This window comes from Pristis pectinata, chromosome 1, assembly GCF_009764475.1.
Source record: "Pristis pectinata isolate sPriPec2 chromosome 1, sPriPec2.1.pri, whole genome shotgun sequence".
In the NCBI taxonomy this organism is placed as follows: Eukaryota; Metazoa; Chordata; class Chondrichthyes; order Rhinopristiformes; family Pristidae; genus Pristis; species Pristis pectinata.
The window spans coordinates 13,188,686-13,212,347 of record NC_067405.1 but is presented as its reverse complement, the minus strand read 5'-3'; the positions used below and the strand labels follow the sequence as shown (position 1 = coordinate 13,212,347).

At 40.9% G+C, this 23,662-nt stretch overlaps 1 protein-coding gene across 3 annotated transcripts in view; it reads left to right on the top strand.

The window, feature by feature from the left end:
• The window catches only part of LOC127572752 (contactin-associated protein-like 5), a 1,205,714-nt gene that overhangs the window by 9,011 nt on the left and 1,173,041 nt on the right, over positions 1 to 23,662 (top strand). The gene's annotated exons all lie outside the window — the stretch shown is intronic.

The following is a 23,662-nucleotide window of genomic DNA, read 5'->3' as shown; positions in this document are numbered from 1 at the left end:
ATAATAAACCAATACCAATGCTCATTTTAAACTGAGCTCCTTTCTGGCTGTTCACTGGCTTAGGTGGATTTAAAAAAAAATATTCAAAAGGGGACAGCGTTTTGGAACTTTTAACGTAAGGATGTTGCAAGACTTTTCACAGGCGTGTGCAATGCAGAGTTTGGTACTGAAGTGTTCGGGCCAATGACTGAAAACTTGATCAAAGAAGTGTGGTGGAAATTGGTGGAAAAACCATGGAGAGGAATTTCAAAGCTTGAGACCAAGGCAGCTGGAGGCACAGCTGACAATAAATGTGGAAGATAGGGACAGGAGGCCTAAGTTAAAGGAACAGAGACATCAAGGGACATTGGGACCTGCAGGAAGTTAAAGGGAAATGAAAAGAACCAGACAACGTTTGAACACAAGTTTGGGAATTTTAAAATTGATTTATTCAGGGACTGTCAGTTTGCAAGTATGCATTTGGGTGGGGGAAGGCGCAAAAATATGAGTTAGTTAAATGTGGGTTAGCTTGGATTATCACATATCCACATGTTGTATAGTCATAAATTTTGTGAAGCTATTGCACTTATGCACACATTCATGAACATAATTTTAAAATAGCATGCTAAATTATACCTCCCTCAAGTGAGAAAGGAATGAGATTGCATCTATATACTTCTGAAAATCAATCTATTGACCTTGTTTAGCATGTCACATACACCACTTGAAATTTCCCTGCCTTAGCAACCCTGGAGTAACAACATGAACTCACCAGTTTTGCAAAAAAAAATCACAACCTTCTCCCAGCTTGTGTTTACATCTGTGGAATGAAATTTAAAGCTAAAGCATAGAACATTCTAGAAGTACTCAGCAGGTCAGGCAGACTTGGGGAAGAGAGAATCAGTGTCATCGACTCTTTTATTAGAATTGGGCAATGTTCAAAATTGGTATTGGTACTGGTTTATTATTGTCACTTGTGCCGAGGTACAGTGAAAAACTTGTTTTGCATACCATTCATACAGATCAATTCATTATACAGTGCATTGAGGTAGTACAGGGTAAAAACTATAACAGAATACAGAGTAAAGTGTCACAGCTACAGGGAAGTACACTGCAGGTAGACAATAAGGGGCAAGGTCATAATAAGGTAGATTGTGAGGTCAAGAGTCCATCTCATTATGTAAAGGAACCGTTCAATAGTCTTATCATAGAGGGATAGAAGCTGTCCTTGAGCCTGGTGATATGTGCCCTCAAGCTTTTGTATCTTCCACCTGATGGGAGAGGAGAGAAGAGACAATGATCTGGGTGGGTGGGGTCTTTGATTACATTGGCTGCTTCATTAAGGCATAGACAGAGTCCATGGAGGGGAGGCTGGTTTCCATGATGGGCTGGACTGTGTCCACAACTCTCTGCTGTTTGTTGCGGTCCTGGGCAGAGCAGTTGCCACACCAAGCCATGATGCATCCAGATAGGATGCTTTCTATGGTGCATCAATAAAAATTGGTGAGGGTCAACGGGTACATGCCAAGTTTCTTTAGCCTCCTGAGGCAGTAAAGGCGCCAGTGAGCTTTCTTGGCCATGGTGTCTACGTGGTTGGACCAGGACAGGCTATTGGGGATGTTCACTCCTAGGAACTTGAAGCTCACAACCCTCTCGTCCTCAGCACCATTGATGTAGACAAGTGCATGTACACCGCCTCCTTTCCTGAAGTCAATGGCCAGCTCTTTTGTTTTGCTGACATTGAGGGAAAGGTTGTTGTCATGACACTATGTCACTAAGCTCTCTATCTCCTTCTTGTACTCTGACTCATTGTTACTTGAGATACGGCCTACTGCGGTGGTATCATCTGCAAACTTGTAGATGGAGTTAGAGCAGAATCTGGAGGGAAAAGTAGGGAAGTACCTGTGATGGGGGGGAATCAAGGGGAGACTGAGTGACATGAGTGCTGGTTGTATTGAAAGGGATTTGGAAAGGCAAATCTGGGTGTGGTCTCAATAAGTGGAAGCAAATGGAATCTGAAATACCTGAGGAGCAGAGAGGAAAGGAAACCGAATGCTGGAAATTTCTAATGCAAGTCTGGAATGGAACACAACTGACACCACCAGCCCTGCATGTAGTTCGATCTCTCCTGGTGTCCACCCTATCATAGGCCTTCCCTCTTGTTCCCTTTGTCCCTCTCCTTTCACTGCAATATTGCCTCATTTCTAACTTTGCTTAGTTCTGACGAGAAGTCATTGAAGTGAAAACATAATTCCATTTCTGTCTCCACTGATGCTGCCCGACCTAGAACATAGAACATAGCAGAGCATAGTACAGCACAGAACAGGCCCTTCGGCCCACAATGTTGTGCCGACATGACTAATCCCTCCTACCTACAGAATGCCCATAACCCTCCCTTTTCCTCTCATTCATGTGCCCATCCAAGCCCCTCTTAAAAGCCCCCAATGAATTTGCCTCCACCGCCCTATCAGGCAACGCATTTCAGGCATCCATCACTCTCTGAGTAAAAAACTTACCCCTCACGTCTGTTCTGATCCTACCCCCTCTCACAAATGCATGGCCTCTGGTTTTGTATTGCTCAATAATGAGAAAAAGACATTGCTTGTCCAGCCTATCTATGCCCCTCCTAATTTTATACACCTCCAACAGATCGCCCCTCAGCCTCCGCTGCTCCAGAGAAAAGAGCCCAAGTTTGTCCAGCCTCTCCTGAAAACACATGCCCTCTAATCCATGCCCTCATGCCCTCTAAACCTCCTCTGCACCCTCTCTGAAGCCTTGACATCCTTCCTGTAGTGAGGTGACCAGAATTGCACGCAATACTCTAAGTGCGGCCTAACCAGAGTTCTATAGAGATGCATCATAACTTCTTGACTCCTGTACTCACTACCTCAATTAATGAAAGCAAGCATTTTCCATAAGCCTTGTTTACCACCGACCTACTGAGTATTTCCAGTAGTTTCTGCTTTAATTTCAGATTTGCATCATCTTTAGTGTTTTGCTTTTCAAAAACTGTGGAGTGACTCTGTCAGTTTCCAGAAACCTGCAATTTTAAAGTTGTTACTGGTGAAAATTGAGTGCCAGATGAGCAAAAGTTATGATTCACGTCAGTATTACATTGAAGGTTAACAGCTTGAACTGATTAAGCATACTTAAGCAATTACAAGTCCATAAAAGATCTACATGTTATATTTTGTTGCCAAAAAGACACAATTGAATAAATGTACATATTTGTTATTTGTTTTTTTTTCTCTTTTCTGACACTGTGCAAGGTTCATTCTAGCTACTTAATGTGCAATTTTTGTAGGGTATATTTTTGCAATTATTTATCATGCATTTTGATCTCTTGCCTATCATTTTCATGCCAAGAATTATAATTAAGAGGAACACAAAGGCAATTTAGCCCAGCAATTTTTCAGCCTAAGGGCCATGAAGGTGCCAGCTTTATTTCCAAAGCTGTGGTGTTAATTGATCTTAGCATCATTTTGAAACAATCATTCAGACCAATCTTGTCTCTGTCGGTGTGGAACTCGCTCATTGAGGTTAAGAAGTGGCATGACTTTAAAATTAACACAGATTAAATTTTAATAGAGGTATGTAAAATCGTGAGAGACCCAGACAGAACAGAAAGATCAATAACTAGTTAAGTTTGAAAGATTGAAGGTAATTGGTGGCAGGAATGGAGAGGTGTTTTTCATCCAGAAGGTGCTGAAGATTTGGAACTTGCTGTGTGGAAAGATGGTGCTAGCTGAAACTCTCATCTTTTGAGTAAGAGCTTAATGTGTAGTCATCTCCAGGGTAACAGTGCTGGAAAGTGGAATTATGATAGTCAGCTCTTTTATGGCCAAGTACAGAGACAATGAGCCAAATGGCCTTTATTTATTGCACAGACTTTAATGATTCCATGGTTCAAAAAGTCACAAGGAAAGATAAGATTGTTGGTTACATGTGATACACAGGATGAAAGTTCTTTTCTCTTTTTTTTGCATAGTCTCCCTCTTTGTTTGTGTGTTTCTCTGTCTACCTCTCTCACTCTGTATCTCTCTCTCTTTCTCTCTCTCTCTCTCACTCTTCCTCTCTGCCTCTCTTGCTATATCTCTCTTCCTCTTTGTGTATGTGTGTGTTGGCATCTCTCTCTCTGCCTCTCTGTCTCTCTCTTTCTTGCTCTCTCCATCTTACAAAAGCAAAAAGTTGATGTTGAACTTGTACAAGTCACTGTTTGATCAATCCTCAGTAGGAGGTTTGCATGCAGTTTTGGAAATCTCATTAGAGGACGGACATTGGAGTCATGGAAAAGGGTACCTTGAAGATTCATTAGAACGGAACTAGAAATTACAGGTTATATTTTTCAAGCAAGGCCTTTTTTAACTGAGGTTGTGAGGGATCAAGTAAAAGTTTTCACGTTTTTGAAATGTATTGTAAGGATAAATAGTGAAAGATTGCTTGTATTGGGTTGGCAGTTTGGTAAAAATGGGTCACAGCCTGAAGGTTACCACAATAATGAAGGGAAAAGTTAGAAGACTTTTTATACATGGCTTACTGGCACATAATGTGTTCCAATAATGTGTTGTTTTTGAGGTGTCATTGTAAAGGAAATTGGATAAGCATTTCAAAAGTAATAATACAAAAGGCAGTGGTGATAGACTCTGGAAATTGGACTGAGCCTTGTCTCTCGTTGCACAATGTGGTAATAGCCACCTTCTGTGTTTCAGATTCACTGATATGAGTGTATAGTGGTTGTCATTACTGAATTAGTACTGCAGAACCCAGTACAGGAAACAAGAACTTCAGTTAATTAAATAATCTGGAATGATCAAAAAAATCTTGTAGAATAATAATGAAACCACTAGATTGCTATATAAAAAAAGGTTCACCAATGTTATCCAGGAGAGGAATTGGCTGTCTTTGTTCAGTTTTCTCTAGACCCACAGTAAATTGGTTGATTTTTAACTGCCCACTGAAATGCCTTAGCAAGCTACTTAATTCAGAGGGCAGTTTGAGATGGGCAATACGTATTTGCCTTGTCAGTGATGTCTACAACTAAACAAATGAACTAATGCAAGAACAAAGTGTCATCTTATTATTTATTTATTTATTATGATTCTCAATTTTGATTGCAAAGCTCAGATCTTCAAACCTTTCATTCTGCTGATGTGTAAGAATGACTTGCAGTGAATGTGTTTCTCTTTATCACTTTCTATGTGCTCTGGCACTTCACTTCATCTTGATGCCACCTTGTGTAGTCCAGCTGAGATGAGTGTGGTGTTTTGCAAAGTGTGGATATGTCTCATTCAAGTTGCCTTGGGCTCCAACATACTGCACAACTGTCTCCCTGGCATTGGTAAACTTGTATAACCAACTGCAAATTATTCAGTTAACTGCAGTCTGATTGTTTGTGCAGCTCATTTATAAAAAAAAATATTGTTAATGTGATTTTGAGAGTACAGTGGGCCTTCACACCTTGTATGAATGGGCTAGGGTACAGCAATGTCATTCAATGGTTTATGTGACATGTATGTTGCCATGATATGAAAAGTAAAAGGCAGTCTTGCACTGTCTTGCACTAATAGCACATTTTTTTCAATAACCCAAAACACATTTCAGCCAATGGAGTCTAGGAAATGCAGGGTATGAAAGGGAACCTCATAGACAGTGTAATAATGGCCATCCCCCAGAAAGAAGCCAAATCCAATGTGGTAAGTACAGTGATGATATCTTTCTTCCTGTCACGGGGAGAGTCATCACTAGTGCCCTCCCCAACTATCTCCTCCTAGTGGCCACTTCCCAAGTCACAATGTGGATTCTGTCTATCTTGGGCACAATGGATATGATCTTCACTACATGTCAACTCCCAAGAGAAATGTAGGGAGTAACATCAACCACTGTGTGGTATTTCTTTACCTCAAAATATCCTTTGACACCATCAAACAAGAGAATCCGTGGAGCATTCCTTTCAAATTTGTCTGCCACAGAAATTTGCCTCCATTTTACATCGGCTACATAATGGCATGCAAACCATAATCTTAACCAACAGATCCAGATGCTGGAATCTGAAGCAACAAATATTCTGCCAGAAGACGTCAGCAGGTTGAGCAGCATCTGTAGGAGGAAAGGAATTGTCAATGTTTTGGGTCAAAAGCCTGCATTAGGTCCTGTTTTATTTCAGATTTCCAACATCTATAGTTTTTCATCAGATTTCAAAAAAAAATCTATAATGGGATCTTGATCAACTGGACCACTGGGCTGAGGAATGGCAGCTGGGGTTTAATTTAGATAAATGTGAGGTATTGCATTTTGCTAAGACAAATCAGGGCAAGAGTTACCCAGTAAATGGTTGGGCCCTGGGGAGTGCTGTAGAACAGAGAAACCTAGGGGTACAGGTACATAGTTCCTTGAAAGCAGTGACACAGGTAGACAGGGTGATTAAGAAAGCATTTGCCACACTTGCCTTCATCAAACAGAAGATTAAGTAGAGGAGTTAGGTCATTGTGTTACAATTGTAGAAGAAACTGGTAAGGCCACATTTGGAGAACTGCATACGTTTCTGATCACCCTGCTATAGAAAGGATGTCATTAAACTGGAAAGTGTACAACAAAGGTTTATAAAGATGTTACTGGGACTGGAGGGTTTGTGTTATCTGGAGAGGCTGGGACTTTTTCCTGGAGTGTTGGAGGCTGACAGATGGCCTTACTGAAGTTTATAAAATCATGAGGAGCATAGATAAGGTGAACAGCCAAAGTCATTTTCCCAGGGTAATGGAGTCCAATACTAGAAGGCATAGCTTTAAAATGAGAGGGGAAAGATTTAAAAGGGACCTCAGGGACAACATCTACACACGGAGGCTTGTGCGTATATGGAACAAGCTGCCAGAGGAGGCTGTAGAGGCAGGTAAATCTACAATGTTTAAAAGACATTTGGACAGGTTTCAAGGTTCCCACATGCCAAAAGCAGGCAAATGGGACTAGCTCAGTTCGGCAACTTGGTCGGCATGGAGACACAAGAGGTTCTGCAGATGCTGGAATCTGGAGCAACACGCACAAAATGCTGGAGGAACTCAGCAAGGTCAGGCAGCATCTATGGAAGGAAATAAACAGTCGACGTTTTGGGTTGAGACCCTTCATCTGGACAGCATGAGGGACTTCATTGGTCGGCATGGATGAATTGGGCCAATCGGTTTGTTTTCCATTCTGTATAGATCTATGACTTCATTGGTCGGCACAACATCATAGGCAAGAGGGCCTGTACGGTGCTGTAATGTTCTATGACTCTGACTGTGCAGGTGCTCAGTTGATTTTCTGCATTTTCCTTTGATAAAAAATCACATCAAAACATGGATTTTTTGGAAATTGATATCCTGCCACTTCACACAGGCCAGTTTTTGAATCAATTACCTGGTCTTGACAACCAGGAGCCAAGGGTTAAGGGGCAAAATTTAGAAACTTGCAGGTGATCTGGAACTTGGAAGTGCAGTTAACAGTGTTCAGGGAAGTAATAGATTGCAACAAGACAACTTGGCTGAATGGGGAGACAAATGCTCAATGAAATTTAACACAGAGAAGTGTGAAGTGATACACTACGGCAGGAAGAATGTGTGACAATATAGTCTAAATGATACAGTTGTAAAAAGTGCACAGGAACACAACAGAGCCTAAGTATCTTTATACATAATCTTTTGAAAGTGCAGGGCATATTGAGGAAACAGCAAAATATATGGGATCCTGGGATTCATAAATAGACGCTCTGAGTACAAAAGCAGGGAAGTTATGTTGAACTTGTTTGACACACTGGTTAAGCCACAGTGATGTATTGTGTCCAATTCCGAATGTTACACCTAGGATGTGGAGGTCCAAGAAGGGGTTCTCCAGCATGGTTCCAGAGATAAGGGATTTCAGCTTTCGAATTAGAATAGGGAAGCTGGGGTTTTTCCCCTGGAGCAAAGAAGATTCACAATGGAGGTTCCTGATGCAGGGTTTTGACCAAGACTGTCAGCAGTTCCTCTCCCCCCTCAGATGTTGCTCGATTGCTGAGTTCCTCCAAATTGTTTGTTGCTCCAGATTGAGATGAGGTTTGAAAGTAATGTGCAAAGATCATGCAGGTTAGATAAAGTAAATAGAAGGGAACTATTTCTGTTCTCAGATAGTTCAAGGACAAGGGGGCAGAGATTTTAAGTTTTGGTCAAACTATACAAAGCAAATTTGTTGAAAATGTTTTTTACACGGAATGTGGTTAAGATCTCCAATTTACTGCTTATGAGGGTGATGGGAAGGAAACCAATTAAGGCTTTTAACAGGGAACTGGGCAGGGTCTTGAGAGAATAATTCACCGTCTCTGGGGATAGAGTGGGGAATTAAGAGTGTTGGGATTGCACTGTCAGAAGCCACACAGACTCTATAAGGCTGAGTGGCCTTTTTTTGTGCCTAAGTCATCGCGTTTCACACTGAACAATTCTCCGTGGAGCAGATGCATATTTGACAACAATTTCTGGAGGCTTTGTTATGGAAGTTAAAAAACAAAACCGTTTTATTTAACAGCTCATAAAACTTAACAGATCTGTAACATTCTTCAGTGCAAATGGATCTATAAGGTCAATCCCAAACTCATTTGCTTCATTGCACGGCATCAAATCAACATATTTCTTAGTCTTTCGACAATGTGAAGCATTTTTATTTGCATCTTAGTTAAAACATTTTGATGTCATTTAAGATGCTCAGAATGTCGCATGCAACTTCAGACAATTTGTGTTCGTGCCGTATACTTAGATATTAATAATATCGGCTGCACAGTTGTTCAGATCAAAGCAGAAGAAACAAAACGTGGTTTTTGAAAATATGAAACAAAAAAAGAAGTCTAGAAATTGTTCCATGCTGGGGACAATGTGATAAGTGATCCACTCTGAGGTCCTCTGATTTCAAAATATTCTTGAGGTTGAGATCCCAGAATCTCAGATAGGGTTGGGTGAGGGGAGTCGAAAGGGAAGGGAGCAGGTGTGCCTGTTCTGGGGAGAGGGAGGCAATCAGCTACTGGGATCATGTGAAGGGGCTGGTCAAGATCACGAATGGGTTAGAATCTGATGTGGAAACTCCATGGGAGATTCACAGTAAAAGATGACTTATTTCCTAATTTCAAATATATACTTTATTTGTAATAACAGATACAGGAGATACAATTCATACACATCTTTATCTACTTATCTACTTTCATTGTACTTTGAAATCAAAACATTCGCTTACAAGGCCAAGTCAAGTCACATTGAGTTTATTGTCATGTGCACAAGTACATGTATGCACAAGTGCAAAGAAAGACTGACTTGCAGTAGCATAACAGGCACATAGCATTAGAGGCACAACATTCAGAAGAAAAAAAACATAAACTATACAAGAATTGTACAAGTAAGAACACAATTAGAACCAAAAAATAAGTTAATCACATTGCAAAGTGGTCAAAGTGATCATAATGTTACTTTACTGAGGTAGTGATTAGGGTTGTGCAGGTTGGTTCAAGAATGAATGGTTGAAGGGAAGTAGCTATTCTTGAACCTGGTGGTGTGGGATTTCAGGCTTTTATATCTCCCGCCCAATGGTATCTGCAAGAAGATGGCATGGCCCGGATGGTGGGGGCCTTTGATGAGAGATGCAGCTTTTTTGAGGCAGTTTCAATGATGTTAATGACTCTTACGTTTCCAATTCAAATAATATACCCATGAAGTGTTTGATAGGCTGTTACACTGGACCCACCCTCTTGGTATCCAGTGGCAGCAGGACCCCAGACTGTGCTCCTTCCCCACCAAGCCTTTGTGGTGCACTGAGCTACAATGAGTCCCTCAGCACATAATTCCGTGCCCTGGAATGTGCCAGTCAGCAGCATTTAGTGAAAGACAAATAGAGAATGTGGTTCCAAGTGTCAGGCCTCATGGCTTCTGACCTGGACATGCAGGTGCCCTTTAGGTTTGGCCAAAGTCCAGTTTGGTGAAGGACTCCATCTGCATGTGTGACCCATGAGTCACACAAAAACAACTCTGTCTTGCTGAAGCAGAACCCAGATGTGCATTGCCCAATGTTGAACACCTCCATGCATAGGCAGGGCAGGCACATGGAGGCTCCAGGAGCAATTTGGTGTTTGGGGACAGTGAAATACAACTGGCTACCAGACAAAACTCCATTACAAAGCATGCGTAAATGTTGCACCTATATAGTAGAAGTTCTAGATGAGACAGCAACGAGGAGGCCTACAGGAGTGAGGTAGATCGGCTGGTTTGGTAGTGCCTCAACAGCAATCTTGCACTCAATGTCAGCAAGACCAAGGAATTGATGGTGGACTTCAGAAAGGGGAAGTCAGGAGAACATGCACCAGTCCTAATTGTAGGGTTGTCAGTGGAAAGGGTGAGCAGCTTCAAGTTCCTGGGCATCAACATCTCAGGGGATCTATCTTGGGGCCAACATATTGATGCAATCATGAAGAAGGCACACCAGTGGTTCTACTTCATTAGGAGTTTGAGGAGATTTGGTGTGTCACCAAAGACTCTTGCAAATTTCTACAGATGTACGGTGGAAAGTATCCTGACTGGTTGCATCATCACCTGGTACGGTGGCTCCAATGTGCAGGATCACAAGAGGCTGCAGAAAGTTATAGACTCATCCAGCTCCATCACGGGCACAACCCTACCCACCATCGAGGACATCTTCAAGAGGTGGTACCTCAAGAAGGTGGCATCCATCATTTAAGGGCCCTCACCATCCAGGACATTCCCTCTTTACATTACTACCATCAGGGAGGAGGTACAGGAACCTGGAGACCCACACTCAATGATTTAGGAACAGCTTCTTCCCCTCTGCCATCAGATTTCTGAACGGTCCATGCACCCATGAACACTACCTCATTCTTCCTCTTTTGCACTATTTATTTATTTTTGTAACTTATAGTAATTTTTATGTCTTGCACTGTACTGCTGCTGCAAAACAACAAATTTCTTGACATACATCAGTGATAATAAACTTGATTCTGAGCATAGGTCACTCTGAGTGCATTCTAAAACGAGGTTTAATACACTTAATCGGAACATTTATCCACAGGACTTATACACATTTGCAACATTTCAATGAAAATTATCAAATTGCAGGTGCTGGAAATCTGAAATAAAAACAGAAAATATTACAAACACTCAATAGGTCAGGCAGCATCTGTGGAATGAAAAGCAGAGTTAATGTTTCAATTCAAAGACCCTTCATCTGTTTCTCCTTCCACAGATGACAACTGATCTTCTTGGAATTTCCAGTATTTTCTGGTTTTATTTCAGATTTCTGGCATCTGCAGTTCTTTTGATTTTCATAACATTGTTTTTATGCAAACATTTTTATTGTGTTTTAATATTTTGAGTTGGCTTTGTTGGTGAAATCTCATTGAAATTGGCATTTCAGAATTGCAGAAGAAATGGTTGAGGAATCATTTATCAGATATTTTAAAATATTGTGTGAGTGAAACCACTTCAGCAGGAAGCCAGTAACTTGACTTGAGATAGTTAGCAAAAAATAAAGAGTTGGTTGAAGGTTTGGGAGAGATGGGAAGAAATAGTTAATGCAGGGAGTTATTTTTTTGAGATGCAATACCTAAGGATGATGGAAGCTCAATAGTCATTTTCAAAAGGAAATTGGATGTGCTTGAAAAAGCATGAATGTGCAGGGCTGTGGGGATAGAACAGGACTGGAGTAGGAAGTGATACAATGCCAAGGTAGAAGTGTTTGAATGCATGTCTTAAAGAGCTGGCATGGACATGTGAACTGGTCTCTTCCCATGCTGTGTGAATGCATGATTCCGTGTCACCATTATTATGACAATAAACATTTTTGGAAACAAAATCTCTGTATCTAATGATAGTTAAAAAAAACTACTAAAGCGTAATTCCTTTTGAATGAGTCAGGACTGAATTATCGAAGCCGGCGAGAGAAATTAAATAGGTTCCTAGACTCAAATGTTTGATTGGCTTTAGATTCAAAAATAGTGTTTAGCTTTTAACAGAGGGTTAAAAAACAAAAAAAAAACTGTAGTTAATCAGTGTTTGATGAGCCTGTTTTTTGTGAGTTTCCTCATCTTGGTGGTTTAGCAAATTCTGACAACTTTGTGTCAATTACCGCTTCCAGTTGCTTGATTATGCAACATCAGTTGCAAAGGCTCAAGTGCTGACCCTTGAGGAATCCCACTAATCACTTCCCACCACTCTGATATCGCTCCACATAGAGCCATCCTTTTTGTCTGCTTTCAGGCAGCTGGCTTCAATCTATTTCAATATCTCTTCAACTACACTGCCTTCTGAAGCAGCTGCTGAGGAAACTTTCATTCTTATGTTCTGGGCTAAATCCTGGCATCGAATCCACTGCATCCGCAAGTCCCTGTATAACGAACAGATTGCAATGAATTCTTTACACCAGTATTGATGGCACTACTGGTCATACTTTACAAGATATTCTGAATAAGATTATTATTTTGATAGTGCCATAAGTTGTTTTGTACTGTAAGACATTAAGCTAAGGATGTTCTATGTTCTAAATAGTTATCAGAAGCTACGTTAATTATATAATGTTCTCTCATTACTATAGCTATTCTGCACAACCTGTTTGAATCACTGTCAGTAACATGTATACCTTAAAACTGGGCATGTTGTTAACATAAAACTCCTTTGTTCCCTGTTTTAACAGAGATGCTAAACTACCTTTTAAAACAAAGTATATCCAAACTGCCCATATTATAAGTGTGCAAGGTGTCATAGAACAGTGCCATGTTAATGGGCCAAGCCGACAGCAAATGCATTATACCAAATTCTGATTGATTTACTGACTGTATATCAGCTCTGCAGTATGTTGTTGCCTTGAAATGGATTCCGGAGTGGAATATTCTGCATAAAATATGGTGTTTTCCTAACACATTTGTTTTCCTTTATTCCTTGTGCCATGCAACAGAAAGCGAAAACTAATGTTAGGCATCTGTGATTGATTTGACAAGCTTCAGCTCTGAATGATACTGTGGAATATCATAGTTTCTGGTACTATAATACCAAACAAGGGTTATTTGTGACTCACCAGGAGGATTACTGTGTATACAGCCAAGCTGAAGGCGAGCATGAGGCTTTCACACAGCATGTCAAATCTAGCTGGATATGATCTCACCCAAGAAAATGCTGAGATATGCCACAATAATCAAGGAGGAGAAATGTACCAAATAAATCTTAACTCATTCTACTTGTGGGGTACACACCAGGAACATCCTTGTTCATGCCATGCCTTTGGCAGCCAGAGAATGGTGCTGTTGCACTATGCAAAATTCCCAGTGATTAGTTCAATGCAAAACAAATGAAATTAAATATTTTAAAATCGTGAAAATGAACATTTCTTCATTTAGATGCATTTATTAAAAATACCTTCTCAAGACTGATGACCTACATGGACTTACAGTTCACCAACATCTCAGTTTTATTATCTTTGTTGCTAATAGTTCCCGAGCCTTGTCCCTTCCTGTCTCAGTAACTTCCTCCAGATCTATAATCCACTGAGGTTTCTGCACCCCTCCATTTCTGGCCAGGTTCATGCCTATAAATTTAATCTCTCCACTGACTCTTGCTTTCAGCTGCCTCTGGAATTACTTTCCTAACCATTTCTGCATCACTATTGCTATCTCTCTTGACTCTTTCAAGATGGTGCAAAAAACCTTCCAGTGAGCAAGTAGTTTGGCTATTTATGTGGCTCACTGTCAATTTTTGTTTGATAACATTCCTAATGAACTATTTTGGGACTTTTTTGCTATACTAAAATTGCAACATAAACACAAGTTGATGTCGATATTTAGTTTGTAATTTTATTACTTGTGGGCAACACAGTGCCATGGTAGATAGTACAGCTCCTGCACAGCTTCAGAGACTTGGGTTCCATTTGAGCTTAGGTGCTGTTTGCGTGAAGTTTGCAAGTACTCCCTGTGACTGTGCGGTTTCCCCTGCATGCACTGATTTTCTTGCACCTCCCAATGATATGCTGGTTGGTAGGTTAATTGGCTCCTATAAATTGTTCCTAGTGTAAGTGAGCGGCAGGAGAATTGGAGAGAATTGATGGGCATGTGCAGGAAAATAGGTTACACGGAAACAAGTTGGGGGAATGGCACTGATGGGAATATTCTGAGAGTCAGCATGGACTCAGTGAGTCAGATGGCCACATAATCACTCAGAGGGTGGTGAGTATATGGAACGAGCTGCCAGAGGAAGTGTTGAGGCAGGTACATTAGATAAGATAAGATCTTTATCAGTCACATGTACATCGAAACACAAAGTGAAATGTGTCTTTTGCGTATAGTGTTCTGGGGGCAGCCCGCAAGTGTCACCATGCTTCCGTCGCCAACACAGCATGCCCACAACTTCCTAACCCATACGTCTTCGGAATGTGGGAGGAAACCCACGCAGACATGGGGAGAACGTGCAAACTCCTTACAGACAGTGGCCGGAATTGAATCCGGGCCGCTGGCACTGTAATAGTGTTACGCTAACCACTACACTACCGTGCTTGCCTGTGAGAGGTATTTAAGAAGCACTTGGATAGGTACATGGAGGGGCAGAGCTCAGAGCGATATGGACTGAATGCAGGAAATTGGGACTAGTTGGGTGGGCACTGTGGTCAGCATAGCCTCGTTGGGTTTCGATGTTCTATGACGCTTTGACTCTAATATGAAATATAAGGTACATTTCTGAAGGGATTTTTTGGAATGTGCACCAAATTACTGAAAGAAAGCAATTGGAAAACAAATATTATCATATAACAAGAAAGAGGGAAAGTGAATATTTTGGACCTGAATGAAAAGAACCAACAATGGGGTATTTCCTCAACCAATCTGATTAAAGGATTGCAAAATTAACAGGGGCGATGAGAAGGAAGTGCAAATTTGGATGTTTGATGTTAAATGATGTATAAAAAGAGGAACAAAACAAGATTAGATTGAGAGGGAGGAAGCAAAAAAAGAGAAGTTTAACAAAAACAGATATCTACATTTACATTGTTAGGATCTCCAACAACGATTAACACCTGCAGGAATGAAACCTCACACTAGTAATAGTTAGTATTCAGTGTTAGAGGTTGACAGTCAGTAATTAACTGTTACTGAACCAGACTTCACTAATAGCTAGATACAGATCTGTATAAAACAGTTGCCAGCTGCAGGGTGACCAGCAATGTGTTCCAGACATTTTGCCTGCACACTGTACTGTTGAATACAGTGGCATTTTGTAAGCTGATAACACACTTCAGCTCTGGCCCCTCAGTTTTACACCAGCTGTTACTGTTGCCTCTATCATGGGGCTACTGACTTGCATTTAAAACATAGAACATAGTACAGCACAAGAACAGGCCCTTCAGCCCACAATGTTGTGCCAAACCAATTAAACTGGTAATTAAACATCTAACTAGACTAAACCCTTCTGCCTACACAATGTCCACAGCCCTCCATTCTCTGCACATTCATCTGCCTATCTAAGAGCCCCTATCGTATTTGCATACCACCACCCCAGGCAGCACATACCAGGCACCCACCACTCTCTGTGTAAAAAAAACTTGACCTGCACATCTCCTTTGAACTTATCCCCTCTCACATTAAATGCATGCCCTCTAGTATTAGACATTTCAACCCTGATAAAACGATACTGGCTGTCTACTTCATCTATGCCTCTCATAATCTTATAAACTTCTATCAGGTCTCCCCTCAGCCCCCGCCACTCCAGAGAGAACAACCCAGGTTTGTCCAATCTCTAAGAGGTACGTTCTTTTGTTTATTTTCTTTATTTCGATGTATATTTGCTAATTTATTAAAAACTAAATTTGTTTGCAACTTTTTTAAAATCTCTTTGATCATTGGAAAACGTGTGGTCTCTATCCAGTATTTTCAGTTTTTATGCTGCAAACCATAATTTCCTCTGCCTGTAGCCCAAATGCTGCTTGTAGTCTGCTCTGCTTTTTTACTCTCACAATGATAAAGAAGAAGGCAATTTGACCCAATGCCGGCTCTCAGGAGAGCAGTCCTATAATTCTCATTTCACTCTCCTTTATGGCCCGTGCCCCTGCAACTTATTGTCTCTATCACATGTCCATCAACTCCCCTTTTTAATTCTATTGCCGTTATCTGACACTGAGGGATTATTTACAGTTGCCAATTAACCTACCAGCACATCTTTGAGATGTGGCAGAAAACTAGAGCACCCTGGAGGCAGCCTACATGGTCATAGGATGAACATGCAAACTGCACAGAAAGTGTCCAAGGTCAAGATCGAACCTGGGTCCCTGGAGATGTTAGGCAGTAGCACTAACTGCTGACCTTTGAACCACATGGTTACTGGGATTTAGTCTGGTCTAAGTTTGCTCTGAGGTTCCAGTTGTTTATCACTTCTCCATCTGCCTACCACCCCGATCTTTTGGTCTTTGGCTTCTCACACTGTCCCACCAATGCCCAATGTAAACTGAAGAACCAGCCTCTCATCTTCCATCTCGGCACACCACATGACTTAGGACTCGACAGTGAATTCAACAATTTCAGATAACCAGCCTTTCCAGTTCGTGTCAGAATTGATTCTGAACAGAAATTCTGCACAGTGATTAACCAGTTACATTAACTGTTTCTCCCTCTCCAGGGATAATGCCTGGCCTGCTAGGTTTTTCCAGAATTCTTTTATTTCAGATTGTCAGTATCTCACAGTTCCAGCATTTTTACCCTCTCTCTCTCTCTATTTTTGCTTTATTTACATCTTCTGCAGATGGTTATCTGCCTTCACCACCTCCTCATCCAAACATCAATCTGTGTCAAACAGTTTCTCTCGGTCTCCACCTTAATACAGACTTTTTCATTTTTCACTCCCAACTCCCTCCCACTTAAAACATGCCTGATTTTAACTTTACCATATTCTGAAGGGAAGTTATTGAACTGAGACATTCTTTCAAGTTCTCTCCCCACAGTTGTTGCCTGACCCGCAGAGTATTTCCAGAATTTTCTGTTTTTCTGCCACAAAAGTTTAGCTTGCCTATGTTGTTAGTGCAGGGAGTGACCATGAGGCAAGGTTTGTGATGGCACAATCTGGCCTGATATGTCATTAAAAGGGCATTTTGAATGAAATGGTCATGATTTTCTCAGCATAGTTTGAACTCAACATGTAAGTGGGGACTACACCATTTCATGGTATGGCAGTCGGTAGGATGTCCTTTTACACATCTAACAGAGGAGCTCCAAAACAACTATTGAGCAGTTGTGTGTTGACTGAAGTTCCTATTACATTTGTGTGTTGAGAGGCAAATGCTGTTATCCTAGATGTTAATTCAATAGTACATTCTGGTCCATTGCACTTGCTGTCAATCAAAACAGGGGGCAGGGGGCTCCAGCAGTACAACCAGTATGTTGCAATCCATCAGTCTAGCTCGAAGGAATCAGTAGAAAGGACCTAAGAGTTTGCAATTTCATCTGGTCCCTGAAAAACTGATTTTAAACATTCATGTTTGCAATGCATCTGCAGTAGGCAGTGAGGTGATGTTCAAATTCAGTCTGGCAGGGTTAGAGCGTGATTGTATTCCATACACCTGGTGAAAAGAGATAACTTAATATGACTTGGTTTGGTAATCGTTGCTTCATTTAATTATTCACACACAGGGTGCCAATGTGGCCAGCAATTCCAGCAGTTATTACTCATCCCCAATTGCCCCTGAAGCAAGGAGTCAGTTAAAAATTAATCACATTGGGTTTGGAGTCACAGATAGACCAAACTTCTTAAGAGTGACTGATTTCATTCCCTGAAAGGCATGGGGTTTAATAGCATTAGAATAGGTTAAAGATAGAGACTAGTTCCATATTTATTTAATTATTTTAATTACATTTTCTCCCGTTCTTATAGTGGGATCTGGCTACTGAGTCCAATATTCCATATTTTCTCTGAATGCACCACATAATGGTAATGGTGGTCTTCAGAAGGGAATTGGATAAATAGTTGGGCAGCAGAAAGTGTTGTGCTGGTATGGGGTAAGATTAAGAAACTGAGATGGACTTTAAAAGATGTACTCTCAATGGATGAAGGTACCCTTCTCCACTGTACTGAATTTTATGCCTCTTGTTTGAGGATAACGTAGGACAGAAGTTGGCAAGCAGTTACAGTAAATTGACAAATGTTCATCCCATCTGGAAGGCAGATGGGTTTCACAAGTAAGGAAAATAAAAAAAAAGCTGCATCTGCTGGAAATTGAAAACAAAAATAGAAAATGCTGAAAACTCTCAGCAGGTCAGGCCACATCCGTGGGAAGAGAAACAGAGGTGGCATTTCAGGTGGGAGACCCTTCACCAGAACTGTAGAGAAGACAAAAGAAGCTTGTAAAATTGAAGAGAAGGAGGGACATTTCTAATAGGGTAAAACCTGGGTGACCATGGGGATTATCTGTAAACAAGGTTATCTGGTCAATGAGTGAATGGAAGCAGTGAGAGGGTGAGAACACAAGCAAAAGAATCTAAACAAAAGAACGTAGGAGTTGCAAAATGCAGAGCAGGAGGACAAGCCCAGGGGGTCAGACTGGACGTGTTCTCCACTCCCAGAGAGGAAAAAAAGGATAAGAAAAGGAAGTTGGAAAAAATCAAGTTGAGCTAATATTCCAGACACGTGACTGATGCAGACTGAGAAATCAAGTTACCTGAAGTTGGAGAATTCAATATTGAGTCCAGAAGGCTGCAATGTGCCCAGATGAAAAATGACATGCTGTTCCTCAAGCTTGCATTTAGACACAAGGAAGCAAGTAAGGAAATCTTGCTTGTGGGAGATGGTGAGATCACACCTCGAGTACCCTGTACAATTTTGAGTCCAGATGAAGGGTCTTGACCAGAAACATCGGCTATCTGTTTCCATTCACAGATGCTGCCTGACCTGCTGAGTTCATCCAGCGCTTTGTGTGTTGCTCCAGATTTCAGCATCTGCAGTCTTTTGTGTCTCCTGTATGATTTTGGTCGCATTTAAGGAAGAATGTATTTGCCTTGCAGTCAAATGTTGACTACATTGATTCCTGTGATGTGCTTGTTGCCCTTTGAGGAAAGGTTGAGCTGGTTAGAGCTAAGATCTTTGGAGTTAAGAAGATTGTGTGCATCACTCTTTGAAGCGTAAGATTCTGGCAGCTCTTGACAGGGTGGATGCTGAGAGAATGTCTCCTAGTAGAGGAGACTTAAACTAGAGGGTATAATCTCAGCATGAGGGGTTGACTACTTAAGACAGAGATGAGGAAGTTTCTCTTCTTTCAGATGGTTATGAATATTTGGAATTCCCTACACCGGAAAGTTGTGGATACTGTCACCAAAAATATTCAAGGCTAAAATGGAACTTAACTATAATCATGGGGGGATATTATGGAAAAGTGGAATTGAATCTATGTTCAGATCAATTATGATCTTACTCCTGCTCTTTTTTTTTGTTTTTGCTTTCTTTTTCTCACAAGTATAAATATAATTGCATTTCAGATAAATACACAAAACTTATTTTCACAGATGCACCAGGTTAATGTATTTTGAATCTCACCTATACAGAGTACCACAAGGTCATCAAAGGTTTGAATAGGAATTGTCCATAAGCCCATCAATGATTAAACAATGGCCAATAGTCCACAAACAGTGCCCAATTTCTTGAATTTATAGTCTGAGATTGCACAATATTTGAGCTTGTGTGTCTTGTTTTTTTCTTGCGTGCATATGGTTTTACATGATCTATAAACATATGCACAAGGCTTATGTATAAACTGTAAACAAAACAGATGCAGAGGTTTGTTTCTGTTGGTCCCTAAACATGCAATGTGATAATATGTACATGCCAAACTGTAATTGTATAATTCTATTCTGTTACCTTCAATGGAACTGAATTTGAGAAATGGAGATTGACACACTACATTGTGTTTTTGCTGCACATACATATATTCTGAGCAAATTTTGAAAAAGGCTGGAGAGATTTTTTGGATGAAAGAATTGGCTGAAGTTTGAGAAAGCAATAGTTATTTAGTGATGCCTGACAAAGTGGCTCAATATTTCATTGGACTGTGTAAGCTGAGAAAAAGCAGGTGAAAGGTTTTGGCAAAATAGATGGAAAAGCTCAATCCTCTGTGGGGAACGTCTTTTCTTCAGAAGGAGAGAGTTTTTACAGATGTTTGGCATAATGTGTAAGAATGTGGCTTGTTGCAACATTACAGATTGGCTCTGTATCTTATTAATATTTGTGGGATCCTGCTGGCACAACTTGGTTGCTGCATGTAGTTATATTACTACATTCTTGAACACAAACTCGAGCTGATATGTAAAATCGAGGGGTTATTCTGCACCATGTATCCAAAAGGACATTGACTTTCTGGCTAGTGCAGTTTCATTTGTTCTTCATGGAGTTCCCATCAAGGCTGCATGTGTTCTCTCAAGTCAGGAAAGCAAAGCAATCAATCCAGGGACAAACAGAAGTATCTGAACTCTCCCTTATCTTTAGAAATATATTTATTAACCAATATTTAGACTTGATCCTACAAGCCTCACAGTGATAATCCCTAAAAATACAATTCAATTCAAAGCCTCTGTTATCCCTCTGTTATCGATTTCTTAGAGGACAATGCATATGGTATAACAGAACAACGAAGGCTACAGGCAAAGATCTTCCTGGAGAGCAGTTGAACTCTTCAAGTTGATAGTTAGAGGCAACATGGATCATCTCTAGGGGATGCATGACATTGAAAACCAAGGACACGAGACTAACCTTACCTTCCCAGAATTATAAATATTTCTGCGAGTTTTATTTTCTATTGAGTTTTATACTTTGCTGATATGAACTCTGAAAACTTCGGGTGGTGCAGCAAGTAGAGCTGTCACTTGATAGCTCCAGTGACCTGGGTTGGATTCTGGCTTCTGGTGCTGTCTGTGTGGGGTTTGCACATTTTCCCTGTGACGATGCGTTTTCCCCTGATGCTCCAGTTTCTTCCCACACTCCCAAGGTATGCTGCTGTAAATTGGTTCTATTGTAGGTGGGTGGCAGGGGGATCGAAGGGGAGGGGGTTTAGGGGTGGGTGGGGGTTGATGGAGATATGAGAGAGGGCAGGTTATAGGGAATAGGATTGATGGATTTGGCCTAAGAGCCAGAATGGACTCCTTTTATGTCATAACGAAATATGAAAAAAAAACTGACCTAACCATCATAAATTTTTTCATATAACATTCAGCTCTTTTAAAGCCAAGAAGTGTTTGTGTAATGTTTTTGATAAAGCACATCTGTTGTCTTTTCTGGGAGAATTCAGAATTAATCCACTTTTACTAGTCAAAGCTACATTTACCGATGCACTTCCTCCTGCACCAACACTCTGACATGAACATCATTGGACCTTTGGTCTTTCTGCTATGTTTCACATACCAGTCAACAGATGCAGTACAGGTTAGATTTCTTACGTAAGTGTCGGATTGATTTCTGGCTTCGTTTAATGCCGTTTAAAATAAAATGAACAGTTTAATGGTGGTGTATGTTGAGAATTAAGTCCCATCAGGCAGAAGGTACAGGATCCTGACGGCACATACCACCAGGGTCAAGGACAGCTTCTCTCCCACTGTTATAAGACTATTGCACGGTTCCCTTCTATGATGACATGGACTCTTGACTTCACAATCTACTTTGTTATGACCTTGCACCTTATTGTCTATCTGCAGTGCACTTCCCTGTATCTGCAACACTTTACTCTGTATTCTGTTATTGTTTTTACCTTGTACTACCTCAATGCACTGTGTAATGAATTGATCTGTATAAACAGTATGCAAGACAAGTTTTTCACTGTACCTTGGTACAAGTGACAACAATAAACCAATACCAATACCAATGATTGACAACTGCACTTCTGCTAGTATTGCAACCTCTTCTTTGCACTACTGAAATCATAAAACAAAGGACATGTTTCCATATCTGATTAGACTTCACCAGATTTCAGGTTGCAACAGTTAATTAAAGAATAATACATTGGTGAAAAACAGAAAATGCTGGGAACAGTCAGCAGAACAAGCAGGATCAGGAAAAAAGAAAGTTACTGCTTCAGATCAGTGATCTGGTCATTCTCTCTTCACAGTTGCCTGACCTACTGAATAATTTTAGGATGTTCTGCTTTTGTTTATGATTTCCACTATCAATGGGATTTTGCTGTTATTATACGGCAATGTCTGCCTAAATGTTCCTATATTAGTGGCAGCAGATTTGAGAAAAATGTTTATGTTTAATTCGCCCCCAGAATGTTCAGACAACTGGTAAGGTTGGCATTTGTTGTGCATTCTTAATGGAACCTAAAATGAATGCTTGCTAATCCATTTCAAGGACAGTTAAAGATCAATCATGTTGATTAATCTGGAGAGGCATATAAACCAGACCAGTTAAGGATGGCATGTTTCCTTTCATGAAGGATATGTACATGGAACATAGAACAGTACAGTACAGCGCAGGAACAGGCTCTTCGGTCCATGATGTCTGTGCCGACCATGATGCCAAACCAAATTAGTCCCTCGGCCTACACGTAGCCTATATCCCTTCATTCCTTGTCTGTCCATGTATTGGTATTGGTATTGGTTTATTATTGTCACTTGTACTGAGGTACAGTGAAAAGCTTGTCTTACAAACCAATCATACAGGTCAATTCATTACACAGTGCAGTTACATTGAGTTAGTAAAGAGTGCATTGAGGTAGTCCAGGTAAAAACAGTAACAGTACAGAGTAAAGTGTCACAGCTACAGATAAAGTGCAGTGCAATAAGGTGCAAGGTCATAACAAGGTAGATCGTGAGGTCATAGTCCATCTCATTGTATAAGGGAACTGTTCAATAGTCTTATCACAGTGGGGTAGAAGCTGTCCTTAAGTCTGGTGGTACGTGCCCTCAGGCACCTTTATCTTCTACCCGATGGAAGAGGAGAGAAGAGAGAATGTCCCAGGTGGGAGGGGTCTTTGATTATGCTGGCTGCTTCACCAAGACAATGAGAGGTAAAGACAGAGTCCAAGGAGGGGAGGCTGGTGCCTGTCTAAATGCCTCCTAAACATCACTGTTGTATTTGCTTCCACTACCTCCCTTGTCAGTGCATTCCAGACACCTACCAGACTCTGTAAAATAAAATGCATTGTAAATCTCCTTGAAACCTTCTCCTCGTCACCTTCACAGCTATGCCTTCTCGTATTTGACATTTCCTCCCTGGGAAAAAGACTCTGACTATCTACCTTATCCACACCCCTCATAATTTTATATACTTCCACCAAGAAGCCCCTCAGCCTCTGACACTCCAGAGAAAACAATCCAGCTATGCCCAAACTCTTCTTATAGTTTATACTCTCCAATCCAGGGAACATCCTGGTGAACCTCTTCTGCACCCTCTCCAAAACCTCCACATCCTCCCTGTAATGCAGTGATCAGAACTGCAAATAATACTCCAAATGTGGCCAAAACAAAGCTGCAACATGGCTTCCTGAATTTTATACGCAGCACCCTAACCAATGAAGACGAATGTCAGGAGAAGGATGGAGAATAGGCAGGTTATGCAGAGTACTCCTATGGCTGTTCCCCTCAATAATAAGTATACTGCTCTGGATACTGTTGGTGGGGGATGACCTACCTGGGGAAAGCTGCAGTGACTGGGTCTCTGGCACTGAGCCTGGTTGTGTGGTT